This window comes from Herpailurus yagouaroundi, unplaced genomic scaffold (assembly GCF_014898765.1).
Source record: "Herpailurus yagouaroundi ecotype Mexico unplaced genomic scaffold, PumYag 205, whole genome shotgun sequence".
Taxonomy (NCBI): domain Eukaryota; kingdom Metazoa; phylum Chordata; class Mammalia; order Carnivora; family Felidae; genus Herpailurus; species Herpailurus yagouaroundi.
The window spans coordinates 234902-261726 of NW_024412436.1; the positions used below are offsets into that span (position 1 = coordinate 234902).

A 26825-nucleotide genomic window follows, 5' to 3' on the forward strand; every position below is an offset into this window, starting at 1 on the left:
CTAATCCTTCTTCTTTCCACCAGATCCAGTCTGCTGTTGAACCCCTGTAATGAATAGTTCAATTCAGTTATTACATTTCTCAGCTTTGTGATTTTTTTTTTTAATTTTTAAAGTTTTATGTATTTATTTTGAGAGAGAGAGAGAGAGAGAGAGAGAATCCCAAGCAGGCTTCACACTGTTAGCACAGAACCAGACATGGGGCTTGAACTCACGAACCATGAGATCATGACCTAAGCTGAAATCAAAAGTCAGACGCTTAACTGACTGAACCACCAGGTGCCCCTCAACTCTGTGATTTCTGTTTTGTACTTTAAAGGTATATAATCTATCTCTTTGTTGAAATTCTCACTTGGTTCATGTTCTTGTGACCTTAGTGAGCACCTTTATGACTATTATTTTGAACTCTATCCAGTAAATCACTTATCTTTGTTTCTTTAAGGTCTATTTCATGATTGTTTTCTTGTTCTTTTGTTTGGAACATAGTCCTCTGTTTCTTAATTTTCCTTCACTCTCTGTATTGGTTTCTGTGCATTAGATAAAACAGCCACCCTTCCAAGTGTTGATGAAGTGGTCTTGTGTAGAAGATGAAATTATTATTATTGTTATTGTTATTATTATTATTATTATTATTATGTTTTATTTTAAAAAGAGAGCGCGAGTGCATGAGCAAGGTGGGGAGGGGAAAATGAAGAGGAAGAGAGAATCTCAAGCAGGCTCCATGCTCAGTGTGGAGCCTGATGCAGGGCTCGATCCCACAACCCTGGGATCATGACCTGAGCTGAAATCAAGAGTCAGATGCTCAACCGACTGAGCCACCCAGGTGCCCCTTGTAGAAGTCGAACTTTATCATTCATCCTGATCATAGATGCTCTTGGTTGTCTCTTAAACCTTTGTGATTGTCTGAGCCACCTTCTTTGTTTTTAGTCAGTCCCAGTAGTTGAAGGTGTACCAGTCATGTGGGTATTTTCTTGTTCACTCAATGTATAGGAGTCACTTGGCTAGTTTCTAGATTTCTTTCAGAGGGAATTGCCCCAAGGGTAGCTGTAGATTTGGTGTGCCTGTGGGAGAAGGTGAGTTCAGGAACCTCCTGTGTCACCCTCTTGGACCAGAACTCTTTCAGTATCCTCTCATTCCAGCTCCTCCATGAAAGCGTTTCCTGAACCGCCGAGACCTTGGCAGCAACGTCTCGGTACGTTGTGCACCTTAATGTCATTCTATTGTGCTGAGTACACTGCTCTCAAAGTAAGGTGCTAAAGAAAGATTTGCTCCTTCAGCAGAGGTACAGTCAAGGAAGGCACACCAGCACCCCTAAACGTCTTTAAATGGCAATTTGCCCTACAGATAGTCCTTGGCGAAAAGTTTCCTGCTATAATCTAGGGGAAGGTGAATTTTAATCAAGGATTTAGAATTACATAATGATAATTGGGAGGAGGGAGGGGAATTAGTAAATTATGTCATTTAATACTTGGGAGATTTGCCTTAAAAGTTTGTTCTGTAGGATACTGGTAACCTATATCTATATCTATATCTATCTATATCTATATCTATATCTATATCTATATCATCTATATCTATCTATTCAATGACACTTGGTAAAGATGGTAAGACAGACTATATTCAGGACCATTGCAATAGCTATAGGGACTATTGCAATGGGGTTTTACAGGGGAAGAGAGATTGGGATCAATTCCAAATATAGCATGAGCAGGGAGGAATTTAAAGCCAAGAAGCTGAGTAGAGTTTAGTGGATGGAGAATTACCAAGAGGAAACATCATGGATAAGGGGGATTCTGGCTAAATTGACCTAACAGTGTTCTTGCTGTTAGGTCAGCATGCCAGGGTGACCAGACATTACCTTGGGGATGCTGGAGGATGAGTAACCTGATCAGATATTGATGGTGATCAGATATTAAGAAGGGGGGTCCTGGTTAAACTGACTTAGCAGGGTTCTTGCTAAAACTAGATTTTACAAAGTTTACAGATGGGCCTAGGAGAAGGCTCAGGAACTTGACTAAAGTTTGGTCAAAGACTCTTTGTCAGTATCATTTAAAAATTATATTTAGTTTATGCTAGTCAAGTTTATATGTTTGTGGTTTTAGATATTTATTTTCTTTGTTTTGTTTTTAAACAGAGGGAAAGTATATTTAGCTTTATCTTATGAAAATTATGTGGTCATGTTAAAACTGCTAAGCTCTTCTTTCAAGGAAAAAGGCTTTTAGTGACACCTGGTGGCCATGACTTCTTACTGCAATGTTTTCAAGAGCAGCCTCAGAGAAAAGTCAGCATTCGAACTTTGCCAAATCCTGAGGGCACTAAGGATGTGTCATGACAACGAGACATGAACAACTCTACTCTTTCCCCCACTCCCCTCTTTCCCAAGGCTTGAGGTTGAGAATGAGCAGCTTGCCAAGGGAGGCAGAGTGAAAATGCTGAAGTCCATATCCTCCCCCTTGGTACTAAGGATTTCCAAGCCTGAAGTGAAAAGCCAGAGAAGGAAGCTTTGTGTTGAGTGGAGTACTGGTTATTACAATGGACTGGTCTTTTAAAGGACAAGACAAAGAGCCTCTTTATTTCATGGCTAAAAGGGGCTAGAAAATCCATGGTGTTGCTCAGCTTTCATCCGAAGGGCAGGGAAAGTGCAAATCCAGATGGTGGCATCTAAGGGACAAAGAAAAAAGAAACAATCATGGGTTTCACTTGCATCCCATTGTGTGCAGTTCATTCAATAAACATGTTTCAAATGCATAAATGTATTGTAAGGAAAAAACCCAGTGGGAAAGGCATCATGGTGATTCTGCCAAAGAACAGGCAAACTGAATTAGATTTGGATTCTGTCTTCTCATCTCACTCTTGAACAAACCAAGGTCAAAATCAGAGGAGGCATGAGCCCAGGGTAAAGCAGGATTCATAGTAAATCCATTCAAAAAGAAGTCTGAAAAAATTCTCAAGTCCATTATAGCTGGGACAGGAGCAGAGTCTAGTCCTGGTCTACTGACCCTGACCCAACCATGGCAAGAAGAGTTGTTTCTTTTTGGCCTCTCTTCCTCTCCCCGGTGGGTCTTTTGCAAGCACTGCAGAGAAGCATGGGGCTGCTTGGATCAGTGCCTCTTCCCCAGCCTTCACCCTTCTTTCTTTTCTATGAACCGTCTGTCTTCTGCCTGTTCCTCCAAATAATGCCTAACTTTTGAATCCTGCCTGGCAGTCCGCCCCTGTGTTCATACCCACAGGCTCAGTGAGTCTTTCCTGCCTCCCAAGGAGGCATTATATTTACTGCCCTAGCATCTCTGCCGTCTTTTTCTGGCTTTCCGTTTTGGACTATGACCCTTTTTTGACTTTTTTTTTTTTAGTGTGAAAGTTTTCAAGACGCCCACGAGTGGAAAATGTACTCCCCCCCCAGCCAAATCAAACTCTGCCAGATTCCTTACAGCTGTGTGCCGTTGAAATGACTAATGAAAGCACCTTCCACTGCTGGTGGAACTTTCACATAGGGCACTGCTTGCCAGGACCCGACCCTGCGTATTTACATACTGGATGTCACCCCAAAAGCCCCCCGACCAGGGGATTTCCGGGATGTAATGAGAACGCCGCTCTGGGCCTTGGAAGGTGCACTGTCTGAGCGCTTGTCCTGTAGGGAAGGAGGGTAGCATTTCGGACCCCAGCTGGCTCTTCTTCTGGGGAGATGTGTATTTCAGTCACACATCCACTGGTGGCAAGATACTGCCTGTCTGCCAAGTGTTAAGGTGCTGGGAATACCTGCGTGAGACTTCAGGGCCCCTGTGCATCTGGAGCTTGGTGCTTGGCTAAGGCAAGAGATACAAACGCTCTGACAATCTCAATCTGTAACATGGGTAAAAAGGGGACATTCTGGGAGCTCCCGAGAGGGGCACCTAACTTAGGGGTGGCCAGGGAAAGCTTCCTGGGACTTGTAATGAAAGGGCTGAGTCTTCAAAAAAATTTTTAAATTCTTTTTTCTTTTAAGAATAAGAAAATCTAGTTACAAAGGTAATACATCCCCTTGAAAATACTTTAAACTCTGTAGAAATATGTTCCTTTAGAAAGTTTAGGGAATGAAGAAGAAAGAAAACTTGATTAGTAGGATTTCTACTCAGTTGACACTGGCTGTCTTCCTGAGAAGTTGTGTGTGTGTGTTGGGGGGGGGGTGGGGGAGTCGCCTGGTGGCTCAGTTGGGTAAGCGTCTGACTCAATTTCGGCTGTCATGATCTCATGGTTCATGAGTTTGAACCCTGCGTTGGGGTCTGTGCTGACAGTGTGGAGCCTGATCGAAATTCTCCTTCTCTCCCTGTCTCTCTGCCCCTTTGTCTTTCTAAAAAAAAAAAAAAGTGTGCATAGGTGTGCATGTGTAAGGGGGTGGAGTAGTGCCCAAAAGAGAGAGGTGAAGACTCTAGGGGAGGCCTTCCTTGTCCCTGTGGCCACAGCCTCTCTCTGTGACAACAGCCAGCCTGAATGAGAAATCAGCCACTTACTGGGTACCCACCCACTATGGGACTCTGGTTTTTCAACCTGATTTTCCAGATTTGGGTCTTGACTCTCGCTGTCCTATAGCTTCAGAGTCTCATCTCTGCCCAGTCTCCGAACAGTTTATCATGGTGTTTTTCTATGTGAAATGAATCTCTCCCTAAAAAGCATTGGAAGACCTGGTTTAAGATGTTCATATTTAGCCCGCTGCAATGCCAGTAAGAGCTTTTATTGAGGACTTTCTGTGCCGAGAGCTTTATGACTTCGTAACATTAATTCTCACAACCTTCCGAAGCAGCTGTTTCATTATTCCCATTTCACAGATGAGCCAATGAAGGCCATTGCTTGGTCAAACCACGTGGCTGATAGTTGGCAGAGCCTGGTCTCAAACCCAGGTCTGCGTGACTTCTAAGTCTACGCTCGTGAACATGATCCTCCCCTGCGTTATTTCTCAAGCATATTTGGCCACAGAAGTGTTTTTTAATTGCATGACCCTCATCTCTTAGCATTATTATTACAATGCCATGGATCACAAGTTGGGAAATGATGTCCCAGGGAGAGGCCTTGTGCTTCCTGTAGAATAGAGATAATAACACAGTCTCAGTGCTGTGATGATTAAAACACGTTTCAGAAAATCAATGCTGATGGTACTTCCCTTCCACGAGGAATGTACGTGTTTTAAAAATAACACTTGTAATAACCTTGATGAAATGAAGCTGTGTTTTGGCTGGGATGATGGTTCTTGAGCCCAGAGAACCCCTGGCCCTGGGGGTGCAGGGCTCTGCACACTGCCCCCACCTCCTTGGTCCCTCAGGTCCCCTTCCTTCCTTTTACCCTCTGATTCTCTCCCCCTTCCCCCTGCAATGCTTGCCTTTGTTCCATGAACAGTGGCTCAGTTGTCTACTGTTGGGGCGGGGCCTTGCTCTGAAGCACTGCCTCCTATCAGGTCAGCCCCAGAACCCTCCTCTGCAGCACTGACTGTGTCTGGAGCTCCAGCTGTAGGCCAGGCCTCTGTTACTAACTGGTCAGACCTCCCATGGTCCTACTGCTACCACCCGACAGACTGCCAGGCCTATGTCAGCCCAGAGAATACGCAGCCACCCCATCACCATCTACCACATTCCAGTGATGGGAGGCCTTTGGAGATAAGGACCAACCTAGAAGATGAGGGACTCAGCTGCAGCTCCCTGGCCATTGCTCTGGGCAGCTCACCAACCCCCAACGGGGCCAGTCTTTCAGCCTGGTTAGTTCCCTACCTGCTCCTGGGATCCCGTCCTGCCCCATCAGACTGTTCTAGGTGGGTGCACCTGGCGGCCAAATCATGACATTCCTTCCTCCTGTGCATCCGTCTTCCGCAGCTGTTATTTTTCTTTTGAAATTTTAGCAGTCCCGCATTTCAGGGTGCACTTAAAAGCACACTAGAAGTAAAACAGACAAGGAAACACAACCAGGCCCTCAGCCCCAGCTCCTTAACTCTACCTGGAAAAAGTATTTGCATTATTTTTGATAGATATCAAACACTACTGAAAAGGAAAAAAAAATCCACATAGTTCTTTCCTCGCACGTGTGAAGGGACTGTTGATCTCATTTCACACACAGAGAGACAGAGGATCGGAGGGGTTCAACGTCCTACAACTAAAAGGAGCGAAGCCAGGGTCAGAGCAGTTATCCGGTATTTGTCCCTCTGCCAAACACTGCCCCTTGGCCTTGGGGCCCATTGAGGTTGGGGCCCTTTTCTCCTGCAGTGGCCCAAAGTGGTTCTAATTGACATGCGTGCTGGGTTCCCTCCATTTTCTTCCCTTTGCCCTCTCCAGCTTTCTGTTCCAGGGTTGATCCCACCTGCCACTCTTCACGGGCATCAAGCTGTTTCTTGGGCCTTTCTCAGTAGCCAATCCATGGGTTTCTTTGCTGTCATTCACCTGCCCAGCCACTCACTCACCTTTTGACAAAGTACCAGTGGAGCTACGTGCTAAGTGTTGTGGAGATACGTGCAGGGAAATATGAGACATGGGTCTTGTCCTTAATCAACTGTCAAAGAAAAATAGTTCTGACAGTTGTAAAAAATGGCGAGGAAGACTTCATTCAAGATTATTGAACTCCACTTTTATACAATGGGGAGATTTGTAGCCAATGAGCAGGGTTGGGAATGGGTAGAAAATTACTAAGAGGAACTTGGTTATCAAGGGCGAAGGAAGAGGAGATTGACTATCAAGTTAAGCTTGATCAATACTGACTGGTTTAGGATTCTTTGCTAAAACTGGGCCCAGCCAGCCAGGGGAGGTCTGATGGAGAAGAGGGTTCAGAGCTTGACTGAAGTTTGTTTCAGGAGGGAGTTATTGTCAGTACTCCTGAAGCAGCGCAAGAGTCAGGACCCAGATATAGGACCCAGAATGATGAGAGTCAGGAAGCATGTGCTGGCCATGGACACAGATGGAGCTCAGTGGGGCACCAGTGGGTATATCTGGGCTATTCCAGACACTGGCTACGGGGCTGACCTTTAGACATTCACACTGGCTTCCTCCCTTTTTTTTTTTTTTTTTAAATATCTTACTACATCCACATACTTTCTTCTAGGGCTTTGCAAGCTTTAATTTCTAGGATTTCATACTTTCTGCTTCAATCAAGACTGGCAAACACAAAGGTTTTATTTCAACCTTGGCCAAGGTTTTAACCTTGTTTTAACAAGGTTTTAACCAAGGTTTTAACTCATGTTTCTCTTCTTCAATATTGGGACCATATCTGTTATCAACTGACTTGTGTCCCCTGAAATTCATGTATGGAAGCCCTAATTCCCAACATGATTCTATTTGGAGATAGGGCCTCTAAGGATTAGGTAAGGTTGAATGAGGTCATAAGGGTAGAGCCGTAATCTGAGAAGATTGGTGTGCTTCCAAGAAGAGGAAGAGAGACCACAGAGGAAAGGCCATGAGGACACAGTGGGAAGGGGCTGGCTAGAAGCCAGGAAGAGAGGCTCACTAGAAACTTGAAGTTTACAGCACCTTCATCTTGGCCCTCTTGCCTCTAGAACTGTGAGAAAATAAATGTCTCGTTTAAGCCACCCAGTGTGTGGCATTTTGTTATGGCAGTCCAAGCAGACTAATGCAGGCTCATCTCATGGGTTCATTTCGAGAACTAATGTAACACAAGTTGAGGACCTTACAGCAATCCACACATTTTAGCTCACTCAATCCCTTGTCTTCCCGTTGTGTGATTTGTGGCCTGTTTGCCACCAAACATCTTTCTTGTGACCAAATGATGGCATGGGATATTCACACAGCAGAATCACTTCTTTGCATTCAGGCTTTGTCTCCCCATGTTGCAAGTAACAGAACTTTCACAAACTAGTATAAACCAAACGGGGAATTTTCTGGAAGTGTGCTGTTATCAGTTAGGGTTCCTGGTTTCAAGTAGCATAAACTAAGTCTGGTTGACTTAGGCTGAAAAGGAACTATTAAAAGGGATACTGAATCTAGTCAGGAAGACTGGAGTCCCAGGTGTGGGGCCTCATTAGGCACAGCATGTAGAAGGATGAGTGAGGACCATTAAGCCACACTACAGGGCGCCTGCTGCTGCTGCTGCTGCTGCTGCTGCTGCTCTGATGTCTCCAGCACTGGACTGCACCGGCACTGGTGGACCATCTTGCAGAGTGAATGTTCCTGTGGTCCCTGTAGTTCAGGAGCAGTGCTATCTTCTTGGCAGAAACTACATTATCATCTGCTACATTCTAGCTGCAAGGAAGTTTGGAAAAGTGATTATTTGGCATTTTCACCATTGATAATGGGAGGTGGGTCTGCCTCTCATTGAGATTTGCAAGGTGGGAGAGTTTCCCAAACAATAAAAGGAGGTTCAAGATGCTGGATGGCCAACAAGAATGAGAAGTTTCCTCACAGATAGGGAATCTTACAGAGCCCCAAATAGGGAGTGTAGCTTCACTCATAGGACCAAAAACCAGAAACTGGAAAGCCAGAGGCTGGATTTTTCCGTGTCTCTCTGTACCCTCTCTGTCTTCCTAAGGACTGGGTTCCTGATCCACTTGCTCCTGGTGAGGGCCACCTCCTTCTTGACTGTTAGAAATTAGTTGTCTGTGTCTCCTAGGATGTCTGTGTCCTCTTCTTCCAGAAACACTTCCCTATTCCCTTTTGGGGCCCCCCTCCTCTGTCCATTTCTGGTCTGGGTGGGCTCCATCACCAGCTCTAGGAAGGATCTAGACCCATGATCCAGGTCCAAGCCAATCATTAGCCACAGTGATCTATCCAAGGATGGACATATGACCTAAGACATCCAGGCACTTTTAAAAATTGCACTATAACTCGCATGTTATAAAGTGCACAAATTTTATACAGCTCTCAATGAATTTTATGTATTTCCACACTTGTGGAATAACCACCAAGATGGAGCTATAGGACATCTTCAGCAGCTCAGAAGGCTCCCTTTCAGTTACTCTGTCAATACTCCATCCAAAGATAATCCCTATTCTGACTTTTGTTACCATTGATAGAAATCTTACCTTTTTTTGGATTCCATTTAAATGGAATCATATGGTATACATAATCTTTGGTGTCTGGCTTTTTTGCTCAACATTATGTCTGTGAGATTCATCCCAAGTTGTTTTATATAGTGTTGGTTTATTCATTTTCACACCTATATGGTATCGCATTATATGGATTTTACCACAATTTATCCATTTTACCATTGATGGACGTTTGGGCTGTTTCTGGTTTGGGGCTATTAAATAATGTTGCTATGTACTTTATTGTATGTATCTTGGCGGATACAAGCACTCATTTCTTCGGGTATATATCAAGAGTGGAGTTTCTAGATCACAGAAAAAAATACATAAGGTATTACCAAATAGTTTCCCAAATCATTGTACCACTTTACACATTTGCCAGCAATATATGGGACCTACAGTTCGTTGCTCTTCATGTTTGCCTATCCTTATTGTTGGACTTCTAAATTGTGGCTGTTTTGACTGGGGATCGCAGTATCGCACTGTAGTTTTAATTTGTATTTCCACAATGACTAATGGTGCTGAAGACTTTCATATGCATATTGGCCATTTGGATATCCTGTTTTGTCAAATGGCTGTCCAAGCTTTTGCCCACTTCTGAAGAACACTGGATTGTTCGTCTTTTTTCTTTTTTCTTGACTTGTAGCAATTCTTTATGTATTCTCGATACATGTGTTTTCTGAATCCAGATACAGATATTTGCTTGATAACATAAATTGCAAACATGTTCACCTACTCCATGATTTGCACGCTTAGTCCCTTAATGACGTCTTTTTAGGGGCATAAGTTCAATGTATTAGTATTTTCTATGGTTACTGCTTTTTAACTTGCTCTGTTTAAGAAATCTTTGCTCACTCTGAGATCATGAACTAGTTAGCAACTTTGAGGGAGATAGAGGTAGGCAAATGGCTCCTTTGTGTTGAATTTGAAGTTGTGAGAAGGTGAGGCTGAGTTAGAAATGGGGGCAAAAAGCAGCAAGACTTGCAGGTGGTCTTGGGGGGTTTAAAGGGGAGGCCTTGTCAGAACATGGCCAGTCTGAGCCTCCTAGGAGCTGTCCACTATGGCTTTGGCTGAAACCACAAGGCAGTCCAAGAGGGTACCAGATCTCTGTGAAGATTCATCTAGTCCTTCATAAAGTATTTACCGAGTGCTTATTCTGCATCCTGACGCTCTCATGGAATTTATGAACTACAGGATTTCAGAAATTATTTGAAAACACTTTCTTATATTCCAGATTTGGAAAAGAAGGTTAGAATATGGTAAATAATTTTCTTGTCATCATAGCTGGAGCAGAGCCACTGGTAAACCAGAACCACAGCTAAAACCCAAGTCTCCTGGATTGAACCCCCCTCCCCCACTCCCGACTAGTCTGTCAAAGAAAGGTATGAGGGGTGGTGGTGAATGATGTCCCTTTTGTTTCAGGGACATCAAGGTAGATGGTAGACCAAGGTAGGTGGAGGTTTTCCTGTCTTCCTTTGACCCTGGGCAAATAGGAAGTGAGATCCCCTCTAGTCTGCAGTGGCAGAGACTTCAGGAAGCCCACACAAGTCAGAGGGCCAAAGTAGATCAGTGTCAACAGGCAGAAATTAGAGGGACTTCCCCCAGGTCCTTCCTGTCAAAGAAAGAAGCGTTAGAGATCTTTGTGAAGAGAAAAACACCTCAAGGACTATTCCAGACTGGGTAAGTGGCTCCCTAATGAGACTGCTACTCCTTGGGTTTTATCCCAGGACACTGGGATCCATACCACTGTGGTCAGTTTGGGCATCTGGGATTGAAATATGGATGCTTCAAGCAAGTGCTCATCCGAGACTCAGCTCCAAGGAGCAACAGGGTCTTCTTATTGGCAGCAAGAGGGAAGTGATGGACATTTGGATGCCTTGGTATTCAATGACAAACTGGAGATCAGTGTCATGGTGAGATAGGACATGAGGCCTTTCTGGCCTCCTCTCCCCAGCTCCTGACTTTCAGCCCATGACTGTAATAACCGGCACCACAGGAGCTCACTTAGACATGCTCATGACTGTCCAAGTGTCACTGGGGTCTCTTCCGACAACAGACATATTTTGAATGTCTCCTCCCACAATTAGAGAAAAGCAGTACCTTTCCAAGTGGCTCCTAAAATCAGATGAGTGGACTGGTGCCAGGCTGTGTAAGAATTACCCTTGTGGGTCATGGCTTGGGCCTGAAACCTGGGATTGTTTTTAAGGCTGTCCAGGTGATTATGATCAACCGATGATTCTGAAAATCATTTTGCTACTTAGAGCTTGGACTCTGACAGATGGGGGTTTAAATTCTGCCTCTGCTGTACACCTTAGCAATTGCATTTTCTTGCACACAAATAGCCTCGTGAACCCTCAGTGTTCTTGTCTGCAAAATGGGGGCTAACTATACTATGCACCTCATGATGTTGTCATGCAGACTAAGTTAATGTGAAGCATGTCAAGCTGAAGCACAGGGCTTGCCGCTCAGTGAGTCATAATACTATGTGCTACTATCGTTATTATTTATTATTAGTCCAGATTCATCTCTTTCACCTCCTTTCTCCACTGTCATGGTTTATTTTTATGCCCAAATGACATATTAACGTTGCTTAGTTATATGAAACCACCCACACTAAATTTTACTTAACACAAACAGAACAAAGAACGTATTAGCATTTTGATTTTATAGGTGAGAAAAGAGGACAGAGAAGTTACATGATCTTCCCCAAATCACATAACTTGTAAGTACCAGGGCTGAGGCGTAAACACAGGACTGTGGGTTCTATAGCCAAGAAGGGTGACCTTGACAGAAACACAGCACAGCAGCAAGAGGGGACACTATCTATTCACACCCTTCTCTCAGGCTTCATGTTCTATGTTTTGAGTGTTTGCGACATTGTAAAGAAACTCAATGAATTCATCGTCCATTTGGTTTTAACAGATTAACTCTTTCTCACAAAGGGGAAGCGAACATGAGGGCTGGTCTTTAACACCTGGCTGACCAGGAGAGGCCACCGAACAGCAGCACCAGCACCAGCATAAGCATATTAGAAACGCAGAGTCGCCGCCCCACATTTGAACCCACATTTTAACAAGGTCACCAGGTTGAAGTCTGAGAAGCAGTAAAAGGAGGCAGGACCACTGTGTGGAGGAAAGGGGTCCAAGTGCCTGTATAGGGCAGTACTTGCCCGGTTCAGGGAGTTGGGATTTCTAAGGGAAAACGACACCCTTGGTGAGGAGGACACTTTGCACATGCAACACATCACACAGTAGATGCATTCCCAGTAGACACATTCCTCCTTATTTTTACTCACATCCTTGGGAATCCTGCCACACGTATGATTTAGACAGCAGTACCATGGGGCCTCACTTAGACACACTCCTAACTGTGCAAACATCCTTGGAGTCTTCAGATTGACCAAGTCCCTGTACAGGAAACATCTCTGAATGTCTTTGAATGTTAGAATCTCTCCTCACGTTATTAGAGGAAGGCAGGAACACAGTGGTAGTAAAATCGGATTCTGACAGCTATCTAGCATACCTGCAAGAGAAGATGACGTGGAGAGCTGATGAGTGAGCGTGGTTTTTTGACCGTGGCCTTCTGCAGTGACCTTCCCTTGAATTTCTGTTGAACCACAAACTGAGAACTTCATTGTAGGTTACTTTTTTTTGTGCTTCACTGTTGATTTGTGAGTGTGACAGATGTAACTCTGACAAAATTGTTGTCATCTGGTGTTTCTGGTGGTTTGTGGATTTTTTTAAGATGAGGGACTATGTCTTTTTTTTTTCACTTAAATTGAAATTTTATTGATACAACACACAGAAAAGAGCACAAAGCTTAAGCATGAAGCTCGAGGGAATACATAAGGATGCACCCAGCACCTAGGTCAGGAAACAGAATGCTAAAACAGCAGAAGTTCCTCCTGGCTCTCTTACAGTCACTACTTCCTCTTTCTCCTCCCACCGGCGGGAACCAAAGTCCTCGCTTCTCGAACCGCAGATTCGTTTTGCATGTGGGAGCCATACTTTTAGGTCAGCAAAAAAACCAAAAAACAAAAAAAACCCACTCCATTTAAAAAATATTATAAATCTTTGAAAGCACATGTTCTTCAGGGAACACACAACACTTCAGTAACAAATTCTGTAGTCCTTGGCTAAAAGTCCTGTAAAAGTTGGAAGATTTTCAATTTAATTTTATCTTCTTCTATTGAAATGATTTCAAACTTAGAACTTGCAAGAACAGTGTAATAATTTTTCTCTCGAAACATCTGAGGGCAATTTGCTGGCATCGATGCCTTGTCATCCCCGCCCCCCGCCCCCCACCAAACGTCCTAGTGTGTGGTTCTCTCACAAAGGATGTCCTTCTACATAATGAAAATACAACCATCAAAATCAGCAAAATAACATGGATACATCATTACCATCTAGTCTGAAGACAGCGTTCAAGTTTTGTCAACAAGTCCAGAATCATGTACCACGTTTACTAGTCTTCTTCAAAACAGGAGAGTTCTTCACTCTTCCCTGGACTTCTTCTAGAAACTTCACACTTTATAAAATTACGCAGTTATTTTGCGAAAGGTACCTCGATTTGAGTTTATCTGATATTTCTTCATAATTATATTTAGAGAACGCTTTTTTATTTTTTACTTTTGGCAGGAATATCACAGAAGGGTTGGTCTTCTCATTGCCTCCAATAGGTGGTGCACAATTTTAATTTGTCTTATTAATGGTAACATTCACTTTGACCACTTCATTAAGAGTACCTGCCAGTCTCCTTTACTGTAGAAGTATTCTCTTTCCCTTTTTAATTAGTATTTTGTGGGACGTGTTTTGAGACTATTTAAATATCCAATTCTATATCAAATGTTCACTCATGAGTTTTAGCATCCATTGATTATTCTTTTTTTATTCAAGTATAATGAACATACAGTGTTATATTAGTTTCAGGTGTACAACTTAGTGATTCAACAATTCTATACATTAGTCAGTGCCCATCATGATAAGCATACTCTTACTCCCCTTCATCTGCTTCACCCATCCCCCATCGACCTCCCCTCTAGCAACCACCAATTTGTTCTCTATAGTTAAGAGTCTGGTGGGTTGCATGTGTGTGTGTGTCTTTTTATCTTTGTTTTGTTTCTTAAACTCCACATATGAGTGAAATCACATGGTATTTGTCTTTGACTGACTTATTTCAGTTAGTTTTACACACTCTAGATTCACCCATGTTGTGGCAAATGGCAATCTTTCATTCTTTTTTTTATGGCTGAGTCATATTCCATTGTATATATGCCACATCTTCTTTATCCATTCATCTATGGATGGGCATTTGGGCTGCCTCCATATCTTGGCTATTGTAAATAATGCTGCAATAAACATAGGGGTGCATATATCTTTTCAATTGAATGTTTTCATTTATTTTGGGTGAATACCCACTAGTGGAAATACTGGATTGTATGGTAATTCTATTTTTAATTTTTTGAGGAAACTTCATACTCTTTTCCACAGTGGCTGCACCAACTTGCATTCCCACCAACAGTGCGCGAGGGTTCCTTTTCCTCCACATTCTTGTCAACGTTCGTTATTTCTTGTGTTTTTGATTTAGCCATTCTGACGGGTGTGAGGTGATATCTCATTATAGTTTTGATTTGCATTCCCTGATGATGAGTGATGTTGAGCATCTTTTCATATGTCTGGTGGCCATCTGGGTGTCTTCTTTAAAAAAAATATCTATTCTTGCCCTTTGTGCAATCCAGTGATTATTTTTATCTGAATCAATATTATTATGATGGTTGCCAGACAGTGATTTTTAATCTAATCATTCATTCTATATTTATTAGTTGGCATTCTGCTGTAAGGAAAAAAAATTTCCCTTCTCCTTATCAATTAGTTAATTAACTCATGCATATCGGTATGGACTCATGGATACTTATTTTATTCGCTGGATTCTAATCTCTTGTTATCATTATTTATCAAATCTATTATCAAATTGTCCCCAATTTGGCAGTGTCCCTATCATTTTTTTAGTTCTTCCTTGCTTTCTGGAATAAGATATTCTATGTTCATTTGTAATTTTCGTGCCATTTCTTCTGAGAGTCCTACTTCTTTTTATTTTTACTTAAAAAAAAAGTTTATTTATTTATTTTGCAGGGGGAGGGGCAGAGAGAGGGAGAGAGAGAGAGAGAGAGAGAGAATTCCAAGCAGGTTCTGCACTGTCATCACGGAGCCTGATGTGGGGCTTGAACCCACAAACTGTGAGAACATGACCTGAGACAAAACCAAGAACCAGACGCCCAACTGACTGAGACACTCAGGTGCCCCAGTCCTACTTCCTTTTAAAGGAGAATGATGTTTAGAAATCAAAATGTGGAGCTAGGTATGTTTATTGTTACTGGAAAGTCACTCCTCCCAGCTTTTCTCAATGACTAGCGCTAAGGCACACATACACACACATTCCACTCAGGCTTCTGACAGCCTGCACTAAGCTGTGAGGTCACTCTCCTCATCTCTTGCTCTATGATCTCACCTTACCACCCTTACCATGTGCCCAACCCACAGCTAGATCCTCTCTTCGCCCTGCTCAGAACCTAACATCCCTCAGCTGCTGTCACTGTCTCGCCACACAGTCATCCTCTTTACCCCATTGCCACAGCCCTCTCTTCCCCAATTTGGAAACTCTTCATAATTACCCTTCAAGACCCCCACACCCTGGAATTCTACCTGTCATCCCCACCTATCATGCTCAGCCCCTTTGAGTAACTTTTGAATTATGCAGGATTGGGGCGCCTGGGTGGCTCAGTCAGTTAAGCCTCTGACTTTTGATTTCGGCTCAGGTCATGATCTCACGGTTTGTGAGATTGAGCCCCACGTCTGGTTCTGCACTGACAGCATGCAGCATCCTTGGAATTCTCTGTCTCCTTCTCTCTCTGTCCCTCCCCTGATCATGCATGAGTACACACACACACACACTCTCTCTCTCTCTCTCTTTCAAAATAAATAAACATGAAAGAAACACATTATTGAATTATGGAGGATGAAAGGCAGGAAGGCAGAGACTGTCACAGGGCCAACATCTCCATTAGGCACATAGACACAGTGCCCAAGGCCTATGACACTTGTACGGGCCCACAACAATGTTGTCATTTTAATTTATTTTAAATTCAGAAAAAAACAATGAACATCATAATGAATCCGGCCTGAATTATATTTATTTTTACATCAAGACAAAATAAAATGTTTCCTTTTTTTTAAGGTATGGAAGGCAATTTATTTAGCTTTGTGAAACTTTACTTTCGCAATAATACATACCCTTGGCACTGTAAGACCTTATTAAAGTTTTGTAAATTGTGCTAATAAGGTAAATATTTAGGTTGATTTTATGAGGTTTTCAGACATTAAGTTTGAAAAAGTTAGTGGTTATCATAATTTGCACATATGATGGCAATGAAAACAGTAAATGAAATCAATGAATACGATTTACCACCCCTGGGGCACCTAGTGGCTCAGTGAGCTAAGCATTGAATTGTGGGTTTGAGCCCCCCATCGGGCTCTGTGCTGACAGCTCCGAGCCTGGAGCCTGCTTCAGATTCTGTGTCTCCCTCTCTCTCTCTGCCCCTTCCCCACTTGCACTCTGTGTCTCTTTCTCTTAAAGATAAACAAACATTAAAAAAATTATTTAAAAAATCAACATTAAAAAAATAAAAAACTTGATAATTGTAAATAAGCTAACATTTAAAAATGTATACTTTGATAAGTATATGAATAATTAGGTAAACTTGACTAATTAGGAGAAGCTGACTGGGATACACACATTAAGCAATATAAGTGTTCATCTAAATTTTTTATATTTCATTTTTTTTTTTTTTTTTTTTTTTACAAAATACTTATTCAAGTTGTTTAATGTATAACTTCTCATGTGCCATTTTGGAAGTCCTTTATATTGAAGACTATTATTTGTGTGTCTGATGCCAAACAGTGCTTATTCTGGACCTCCATGTTTGTATAAATTTGATTTCTTCTTGAGACACAAGTTTCTTGCTGGATTTCTGAGGTAACGTTTTTATTATTTCTGCAGTGGGTGGTGGACCCTGGTGCATCAGCCAGTCTGGTGATTTACTTCCCTCAGGATGCTGTGAAATTGAATGAGAGCGAGATCATCGTCCTGCTGGTATGAAAACTTCTGACATGTTTGGTTTAGTATTGTCTCTTCTGTCGGGGAACCTTATTTTTTAAATTAAATTAAATTAAATTAAATTAAATTAAATTTTATTATTTAATTTTATTTTATTTTTGAGACAGAGAGAGGTGGGGGGAGAGCACGTGTGAGCAGGGGAAAGGGGTAGAGAGGGAGAACCCCAAGCAGGCACTACGCTTAGTGTGGAGCCAGACACAGGGCTCCATCCCATGACCCTGGGATCTTGAGCTGAGCCAAAATCAAGAGTCAGATGCTCAACTGAATGAGCCACCCAGGCACCCCCTGTCAGGAAACCTTATTAATGGAGTATGTGCCTGAACAACCCTGCGGGCAGATGCCATCTCACTGCCCATCATGACCCAAATGTTTAATTAATTTTTATGGAGGAAGGAAAGTGTCTATTCCCCTTGAAAGCTGCAGTGCAGTCCTGAGGCCTTGATTAGTTTTGTAAGTCCAGTTCCTTGTAGAGTTTCTGGAACATAGCATATACTCGATAAATGTGAAATAAATGAATGAATAAATGGCCAAGTGTTAGGGCTTATGTTTCTTGTTTTTCCCATGGCAGAAAAGAATAGAGCAGAAAAAAAATCATCATATTTGTTGATGGCCTGTTTACTAGAATGAGTGTTTTCTTTGCCCCCAGTAGTTCAAAGCTATCTATATGTTCATCCATTAATTCAAATACTTATTGGCTCCCTACAATAGGAAGTGCTTCCTTTGTGTGTCAGTATGGGATTGTGGAATGTCCAGCTTGGTCTTAGGAGAGCAGGCTGTGTCTCTAAGAACAAAGTCCTGAACTAACCTCTCCGGCACAGCACTGTCGTCCACGGGCCCCACACGTCGGAAACACGCTGAGCTAATCCTCCAGTTCCAGTTCTACACATCCCCGCTCATGCAGCCTTTTCTATACCTTTGACACGAGCCAACTTCATCTTTTCTCAGCGTGAGTCACTGTCAAAAACATACACATTGTCATAACTGCTGTAGCTCTAGTGCTGTCCGTTGCTTTTTAAACAATCATAAAATCAAATCTAAAGCTCACGTTGAGAGCTTGTTTTATTGATGACGTACAATGGGAGATGGATGAGATATTTGGGGCCAGAACGGTTGACCATCTACCATCTTTATTGAGAAATTTCTGATTTCCAATCTAACTAACTCAAATGAGTCGTAATTCAGAGACGTGATAAAGTTAAATTTTCCTCTGTGCTGACTATGAAAAGCACTTGGGAAGCACAATAATAACATAGACATGATTGTATAAGGAATGCTCAATATACTTAAAATAACACTTTCAAGTACCCTCAAATACTTTGGCATAAAATATTCCATTTGAACCTTTACTATTTCTAGGTCAGCTGTTGGCAAACTGTGGCCTGGGGTTGCATCCAGCCTTCTCCCTGTTTTTTATGGCCTGTAAACTAAGATTTTTTTTTTTTTTTTTACATTTTTAAGTGGTTGAAAAAAATAAAAAGAATATTCTGTGATATGTGAAAATTGTAGTAAATTCAAGCTTCGACGTCCGTAAGTAAAGTTTTATTCAACTCAGCTATATCCATTTGCTTATGTATTATTTGTGGCTGCTTTTGAATGATGAAGGGCAGAGTTTAGTTGGAACAGAGACTTTTGGATCAGAGACCAAAGCCAGAAATATCTGCTATCTGAAACTGTACACAAAAGTTTGCCTTCCTGGGTTTGAGGTACTAGAGACACATCAATGAACAAAACAGAGATCTCTGTGTTGGGGGAAGTCATCAAGAGGGCGTGACTACCAGCTGATCCGAGAGCTAGACCCACGTGACAGGAGGCTTCTTAGTCCCCGCCCCCGCATCATCGGAATGTACATTCTGAGCATCATTCCCGTAGCCAGAGCTGTTTCAAGGGCACAACCTTAAAAAAGAAATGTGTTGTTGAGACCATATGGATTGTATATGGGACTGAACCCTGTTAAGTGCTCTATATAAACTTTTAAGATTCTGGCAGGTAGGTATGATGACCTACCAATCTGGACTGGCCCGCTTCTTTCTTTGGTCTCTCCTTGCCCTCTGTGTAGGGGGACCAGGTTTGAATTTCAGCTGGAGAACTCCCAAAGTTGCAAACCAACACCCTGCACTCAGAAAACTTACATTCAAATACGGGAAGACAGGAAACAGTAAGCATAAGTACATTATATATAGTATTATTAGGATGCGATAAATGTGATGAGAAGAAAAGATGTAGAGGAGGGTAAAGGGAATAAGGATTTTCTTTTTTTGGTGGGGGGAGGATGTTACACTTTGGAAGACAGCAATCAGGGTAGATCTCATTAAAAAGGTGGTACCTGAGCAAAGCATTGAAAAGGGTGAGGAAGTGAGCCACGTGGGTGTCTGGGGAAAAGCATTGGAGGCAGAAGGGATAACAGCAGCTCCTCATACGGTTGTTGTGTAGATTGAGTTCATGTATTTAACTAAAAATAGTGCCTGGCAAATGGTAAATTCTCAAAAAAAAAAGGGGGGTTCTTTTTTAGAACGAGCTAGCTGTAGACGCTCCTTTCCTCTCTGCAGTGGGCGGATGTACTGAGTGCCTCTTGGTAGGCGCTCACTATAGCAGAGAAAGGCTCTCCTAAGTACGCGGGGTCTTGATATCTTAGCTTTATCTATCCCAGGATTAGCTTTCATCCCTGGGGCTTAGCTCTCAGGGGCAGAGCCATCCTGGAGAATCATGAGCTCGGGAGGTATCATACCTGTGGTCTGTGTATTTATCAGATACGGATCCCGGAGTCTGTCGGCACAGACAGGCGCAGGGACTTGCCCTACCGTCACACAATTAGTCAGCAGCAAAGCTTCGATAGGCATGGGGTGTTTTGCTTCCAGGTCTAGTGTTCTGTTCCTGCTCTGCGCTCCTCGTCCTGCAATAAACCTATTTTTACACGGCTTATTTCTTCCAGTAAACTTTCAGGTGTCTTTGCGCAGGGACCACGTCTTACTCATTTTTGTTTTCCCCTTCAGAATCAGGCACTAAACAAACAAAAAACCAAAACCGTTGCAAGAACAGTCAGTGCTTGAATTTGTTGGGTACCGTTTCAAATCGTAACCACTACCTCTAAGTCTGTCAGATAATGCCAACGTGGGACCGACCGTCCCTTGTTTCCTGCGTTTGTATAAAGCATGGGGACATAAATTGTCCTACAAATCAGGGAGCTCCCAGAAGAGATACCGGACATTTACATTTTCAAACTTTTTTATGTTGCTAAATATCATGTGAAGATCCTGGAGCATAAAGATGATTCATGAGCTTTGGGCTTTGATGAGCAGTAGCGTCAGGCTGCTAGATAAGAGATGGCATTTCCAGGACAAAAAATGGGGCAGACAATGCAGGACAAACACTTTGTTGTCCCTTGTCTTAATCCAGGGTGGGTTCTCAAAGTGTGGTTTATGGACAGGCGGCATTAGCATCACATGATGCTCGTCAGAAATGCAAATTCTTGGGGTGCCTGGGTAGTTCAGTCCACTGAGCGCCCGACTCTTATTTCGCCTCAGGTCATGATCCCAAGGTCATGGTATTGAGCCCTGTGTCGGGCCCCACGCTGAAGCTGAAATAAAAAAATAAAATAAAATAAATGTGTTCAACAAATTTTTTAAAAATGGGAGAAATAGTTAAGGATATGTGAACTTCCTGGGGACTGCTGTGAGGTGACACTGGATTACGTTTATCACCTGATTCCCATATGCCCTTGCTCAGACTGGCCTATTTTAGAGTGGTGTTACAGGCCCTAGGAATTAGTATTCAACTCAAGAGTTTGTAGCCAACATTTCCTAAAGATTTGGTGGGTATTTTTTAGGTAAATGGCTGCAGGCTCATTTGGGTAAAGTTATGAAATTTCAAGGTCCTGATGTTTGAACAGTCTGGCTTTTGTAAAATATTTGCTTGTAAAGTCCTGCTTTTATTTTATTTTTATAATAAAAGACACTCAAAACCTCTCAATTTTTGTGCTTGGAGGCTCCATGCTCTACAAACCAGAGTTAGAGATCTCCAAGTGTCAGGCCACTAATTGCTATAAATATTTCATGGTAATTGCTAATCATGCCCATTCTTTTTTAGAGGTTTGTTTAAACCCTTGTTTAAATATCAGTTCTGGGTAAATAAGGCTGAGATGATGTAGGAGTACATTTTTTTCTTTTTTCTTTTCTTTCCAAGGAAGATGGAATATGCTAGTGGGAAAGCCTTAGATGTGTCAAACATTTTGATGAGATGTGTGTTCATTTGAGAAAGGAACCAGAGAGAGAGAGAGCCAATCTGGTGTGTACTGGAGGGAGGGAGAGAGAGAGAGAGAGAGAGAGGGAAATCTGAAGCTGAGGATGGGGATACATCAACAGGGAGTGCGAAAAAAGAGCCCATGAGACCAGATACTGCATTGGGAGGGCCAGAGCAAGAATCCTCTGATGGCAAAACTGCCTGGAAGGCTGATAATAGAAATATTAAATGTAGATTTTTAACATGTCTGCTGTGTTTATGTACTCTTTAGCAGTTGAAGCAACAGGAGAACACAACCAGTTCTGTGATTTACAGTTTCTCTTAACAGAAGAATGTCAAAATTATGTTGGCAATAAGAGCATTGATAAAGGATTTTGCCTTTCCACTCTCATATGAAGTTGGAGAAATGCAGCGATTTAGGTTTGAGAAGAGAAACAATTTGGAGGATAAATTTGGTTTTGTCTTTAGGTGACCTAAACTTGAACAATAAAGAGTAACGAGGACTTCTGTTTCCAGCGATATGGCAGACTAAGTTATCTGTTATCTCTTCCAACGCAAAACACTTAAAAATGCTAGACAAATTACAATGGGCATCCTTTTCGGTGCATAGCTGAATTTATAAGAAAGAAGGGGAAACTCCAGGGCCAAAACTTGAGAGTCAAATGAAAAATTGGAAGGGTTTGTAGGTCTCAATAACCAATATACTTGGATTTTAATGGCATCACAAGGACGGAAGACAGGTTTTAGGTCCATTGGGTAAGAAATTGATGAGACTTGCAGTGGCAGCAACAATGATGAACAAGGTGGACTAGAAAACAACTACTTTCGGCCAGTCGCTGACCAAAAAAAGCGTTTCCTGATGAATGGTAACTGCAGGACTATTCTCACATGGTTTAGGCATCCAAATTAATTTTGTCCACATGCTCTAATAACATTCAATCAAAAACTTACCATAATGGTGCATCCTTGGACACCTGCCAGAAGCATGTGCCACATCTGGAAGAGCATGCTCTCAGTCCAGGCCTTTGCAAAACAAACGACAGGATTAATCCCCAGGGTCTTCAGATTTTGGAATTATTCATGTCTTTAAGTATGTTCAAGTGAATAAGTAACTAAACAAATGAGGGAATAACAATCATAATAGAGAAACAAAACCTTACGAACAGAAGATACAGTAAAACCTTGAGTTGTGAGTAACTTGTTCTGTGAGTACTGCAAGACGAGCGAGTGATGTCTTACAATAAGGGTAATTTCTTCCTTTTTATTTTAATATATGTGCTGCTGAAGTGAGCACAAAATTACCTCATTTTTAAAAGCTGAATAATTTTACATTGTAGGCATCTATCACATTTTGCTTATCACTTCCTCCATCGATAAACACTTTGGTTGCTTCCACATTTTAGCCATGGTCAATAATGCTGCTGTGAATAAAGCCTTTAGTTTAGTTAGTATTATTATTATTATACCAATGTTCTTAAGTTTGACAAATGGACCATAGATATGTTAATAACGGGGCAAGACAGTTTTGGTGAAGGAATTCTGTGTATGTTCTTGTAACTTTTCTGTAAATTGCAAATTGTTATAAAAGAAAGATATCTTTAAATAGTGAATGACAAACTTTTAATATTTGGTCAGTAATAAATATACCTTCAGGAAGATTCTTCTCATATGTAATTTCTTTCTACTTCAGTATAAGCATGTATTGCTATTTTTGTCTATTTCCTGTTAGTCATTAAGAACCTCTGCTCTTTACTTGCCATAAAAAGTGTTTTTTTATGACTAAAAATTTGAGAATTACAACAGCTTTTCACATATATTTGCATTTTAAACAATTCATGTTATTTAAACAACCCAAAATCATGGTTCAATTTTAATCCCTGTATAACTATTTGGCCATATTCTTTGGCAATACTGTCTTAAAGTCACATAGGCACAGCAAGCTGACAATCATTATGATTGGCTTTATTTTTTAACTTTATTGAGATACAATTGACATAGAACATTATGTAAGATTAAGGTATACAATGTTTTGATTTGATACACTAATATTTTGCAAAACAATTACCACCCTAGTGTTAGCTAATACTTCTGTCACATCATCTAATTACAATTTATTTTTTGTGGTGAGAACATTTGAGATTTATTCCCTTAACAACTTTCAAGTTTATAATACAGTATTGTTAGCTATAGTCCCCATGCTGTACCTTAGATTCCTCAGAACTTACCATCTTATGACTGAAAGGTTGTTCCCTTTGACCATGTCTCCCCACTTTCCCCACCCCACCCCCTAGTAATCACCATTCTACTCTCTGTTTCTATGAGTTTGATGTTTTTAGATTCTACATATAAATGAGATCATTCAGCATTTGTCTTTTCTAACTAATACCCTCAATTAGCATAATACCCTCAATTTCTATCCATGTTGTCACAAATAGCAGGATTTCCTTCTTTTTTAATGGCTGAATAGTATTCCACTATACCACATTTTCTTTATCCAGTCATCCACTGATGAATACTTAGGTTGTTTCCCTGTGGCTATTGTGAATATTGCAGCAAAGAACATGGGAGTGCAGATTCCTTTTTGAGTTAGTGTTTTCATTTTTTTTTTTTTTTGATAAATTCCCAGAAGTGGGATTTCTGGATCATATGGTAGTTCTATTTTTAAATTTTTTTCAGTAATCTCCATACTATTTTCCATAGTGGTTGCACGAATTTATATTCCCTCCAACAGTGCACAAATACTACACATCCTCACAAATACTTGTTATCTCTTATGTTTTCAATGATAGCCATTCTAAATGTGCATGAAATCACAAGAAACCAACTAACCAAAACAATTCTGAGAAAGAAGAACAAAGCTTCAAACTGATGATGATCCAAACACTATGGTATTGGCATACAAAGTGATCCAAACAGTATGATATTGGCATAAAAACAGACACATAGGTTCTAATTAATGGAACAAAATAGAGGCCCCAGAAATAAACCCGACATATACGGTCCATCAATTTACAACAAAGGAGCCAAGAATATGCAATGGGGAAAGAACAGTCTCTTTAATAAATGGTGCTGGGAGAACTGGATAACCATACACAGAAGAATGAAATGGGACCCTTATCCTAAACCACCTACAAAAATTAACTCAAAATGGACTAAGGACTTAAGCATAACTTGAAACCATAAGCTCCTAGAATAAAACATGAAGAAAAATCTCTTTGATATTGATCTTGGCAACAGTTATTTTTTTATTTGACACCAAAAGCACAAACAACAAACACAAAATAAATGAGTGGGGCCACATTGAACTAAAAAGCTTCTGCAGAACAAAAGAAACAAGCAGCAAAACGAAAAGACAACCTATGGAATAGTAGAAAATGTCTGCATATCATATATCTGATAAGGAGTTGCTATCCCCAAACTATGAAGGACTCCCACAACTCAATAGGAAAAAAAGAACAATTCCATTTAAAACTGGGCAGAATAACTTGACTAGGCATTTCTACAAAGAAGGCCTACAAATTACCAAAAGATTCATGAAAAGATGCTCAACATCACTAAGCAGCAGGGAAATGCAAACCAAAACCACAGTGAGAAACAGCTAATTGTTGGTGTTAACAAAATGGATTCCACTGAGCCACCCTACCTACAGCCAGAAGAGATATGAGGAAATCGTTAAGGAATTCAGCACCTACATTAAGAAAACTGGGTACAGGCCCAGCACAGTAGCATTTATGCCAGTTTCTGGTTGGAATGGTGACAACCTGCCGGAGCCAAGTGCTAACATGCCTTGATTCAAGGGATGGAAAGTCACATGTAAAGATGGCAATGACAGTGGAACCACACTGCTTAAAGTTCTGGTTCTGCATTTGGCTACCCGCTCATCCAGCTGACCCTTGTGTCTGCCCCTCCAGGATGTCTACAAAATTGGTGATATTGGTACTGTCCCTGTGGGCCAGGTAGAGACTGGTGTTCTTTTTTTTTTTTTTTAATTTTTTTAACGTTTATTTTTATTTTTGAGAGAGACACAGAGACAGACAGAGACAGAGAGAGATAGAATGTGAGTAGGGGAGGGGCAGAGAGAGAGGGGGACACAGAATCAGAAGCAGGCTCCAGGCTCTGAGCTGTCAGCACAAGCCTGATGTGAGGCTCAAACCCACAGACTGTGAGATCATGACCTGAGCCAAAGTCAGACGCTCAACCGACTGAGCCACCCAGACACCCAAGACTGGTGCTTACACCCAGCATGGCGGTCACCTTTGCTCCAGTCAATTTTACAACTGAAGTAAAGTCTGTTGAAATACACCATGGAGCTTTGAGTGAGGTTCTTCCTGGGGACAACATAGGCTTCAATGTCAGGTATGTATCTGTCAAAGATGTTCATCGTGGCAATGTGACTGATGACAGCAAAAACGACCTACTAATGGAAGCAGATGGCTTTATGGCTCAGGTGATTATCCTGGACCATCCAGGCCAAATCAGTGCCAGATATGCACTGTGCTAGATTGTCACACAGCTCACATTATTTGCAAGTGTGCTGAGCTGAAGATTTATTGTCGTTCTTGAAAAAAGCTGCAAGATGGCCCCAAGTTCTTGAAATTCGGTGCTGTTGCTATTGTTGATATGGTCGCTGGCAAGCTTTTCTGTGTTGAGAGACTTTTTGCTGTTTGTGACATGAGACAGACGGTTGCTGTGGGTATCATCAAAGCAGTGGGCCAATAAGGCAGCTGGAGCTGGCAAGGTCACAAGGTCTGCCCAGAAAGCTCAGAAGTCTAAATGAATATTACCCCCAATACTTGCCACCCCAGTCTTAATCAGTGGTGGAAGAACGGTCTCAGAACCGTTTGTGTCAACTGGCCTTTTAAGTTTAATAGTAAAAGACTGGTTACTGATAACAATGCATTGTAAAACCTTCAGAAGGAAAGGAGAATGTTTTGTGGACCATTTGGGTTTTTGTGTATATGGCAGTTTTAAGTTACTAGTTTTTAAAAGCAGTACTTTTTAATGGAAACAACTTGACCAAAAATCTGTCACAGAATTTGAGACCCATAAAAACAAAATTTTAATAAGGAAAAAAACTACAATGAGATATCATTTCACATCTGTTAGAGTGGCATGATAAGAGATAACAAATGTTGGTCTTGGCACTTGATTTTTTTGAATTTGACACCAAAAGCAAAGATAACAGAAACAAAAATAAACAAGAAGGGCTGCATCAAACTAAAAGGCACTGCAAAGGAGGAGAAAGAGAAACCCTTTTGGATTGCTGGTGGGAATGTAAACTGGTGCAGCCACTGTGGAAAACAGTATGGAGTTTCCTCAAAAAATTAAAAATAGAGCTACCCTACAATCTAGCAATCATAGGGTAAAGATCCTAGCACTACTAGGTATTTATCCAAGGGATACAGGTGTGATGTTTTGAAGGGCCACATGC

At 41.5% G+C, this 26825-nt stretch overlaps 2 long non-coding RNA genes and 1 pseudogene across 4 annotated transcripts in view; 2 read left to right on the top strand and 1 right to left on the bottom strand.

The window, feature by feature from the left end:
- Positions 1-17241, top strand: part of LOC121015020 (uncharacterized) — a 75530-nt gene extending 58289 nt beyond the window's left edge. The window contains exons 4-5 of one of the 3 annotated variants that reach the window (XR_005783562.1): positions 1137-1189; positions 3348-4006. This is a non-coding gene — a long non-coding RNA (uncharacterized LOC121015020). Of the gene's footprint in view, positions 1-1136; positions 1190-3347; positions 4007-17041 lie in introns of those variants that run through there. The other 2 variants (XR_005783561.1, XR_005783563.1) reach the window with 2 other exon arrangements.
- Positions 6310-25322, bottom strand: LOC121015021 (uncharacterized). The gene is made up of 3 exons (XR_005783565.1): positions 25286-25322; positions 15440-15442; positions 6310-6321 (listed from the first exon to the last, which is right to left on the bottom strand). It is a non-coding gene; the product is annotated as an uncharacterized LOC121015021 (long non-coding RNA).
- On the top strand, positions 24703-26422 carry LOC121015019 (elongation factor 1-alpha 1-like; annotated as a pseudogene).
- The last annotated feature ends 403 nt before the right edge of the window (positions 26423-26825 follow it).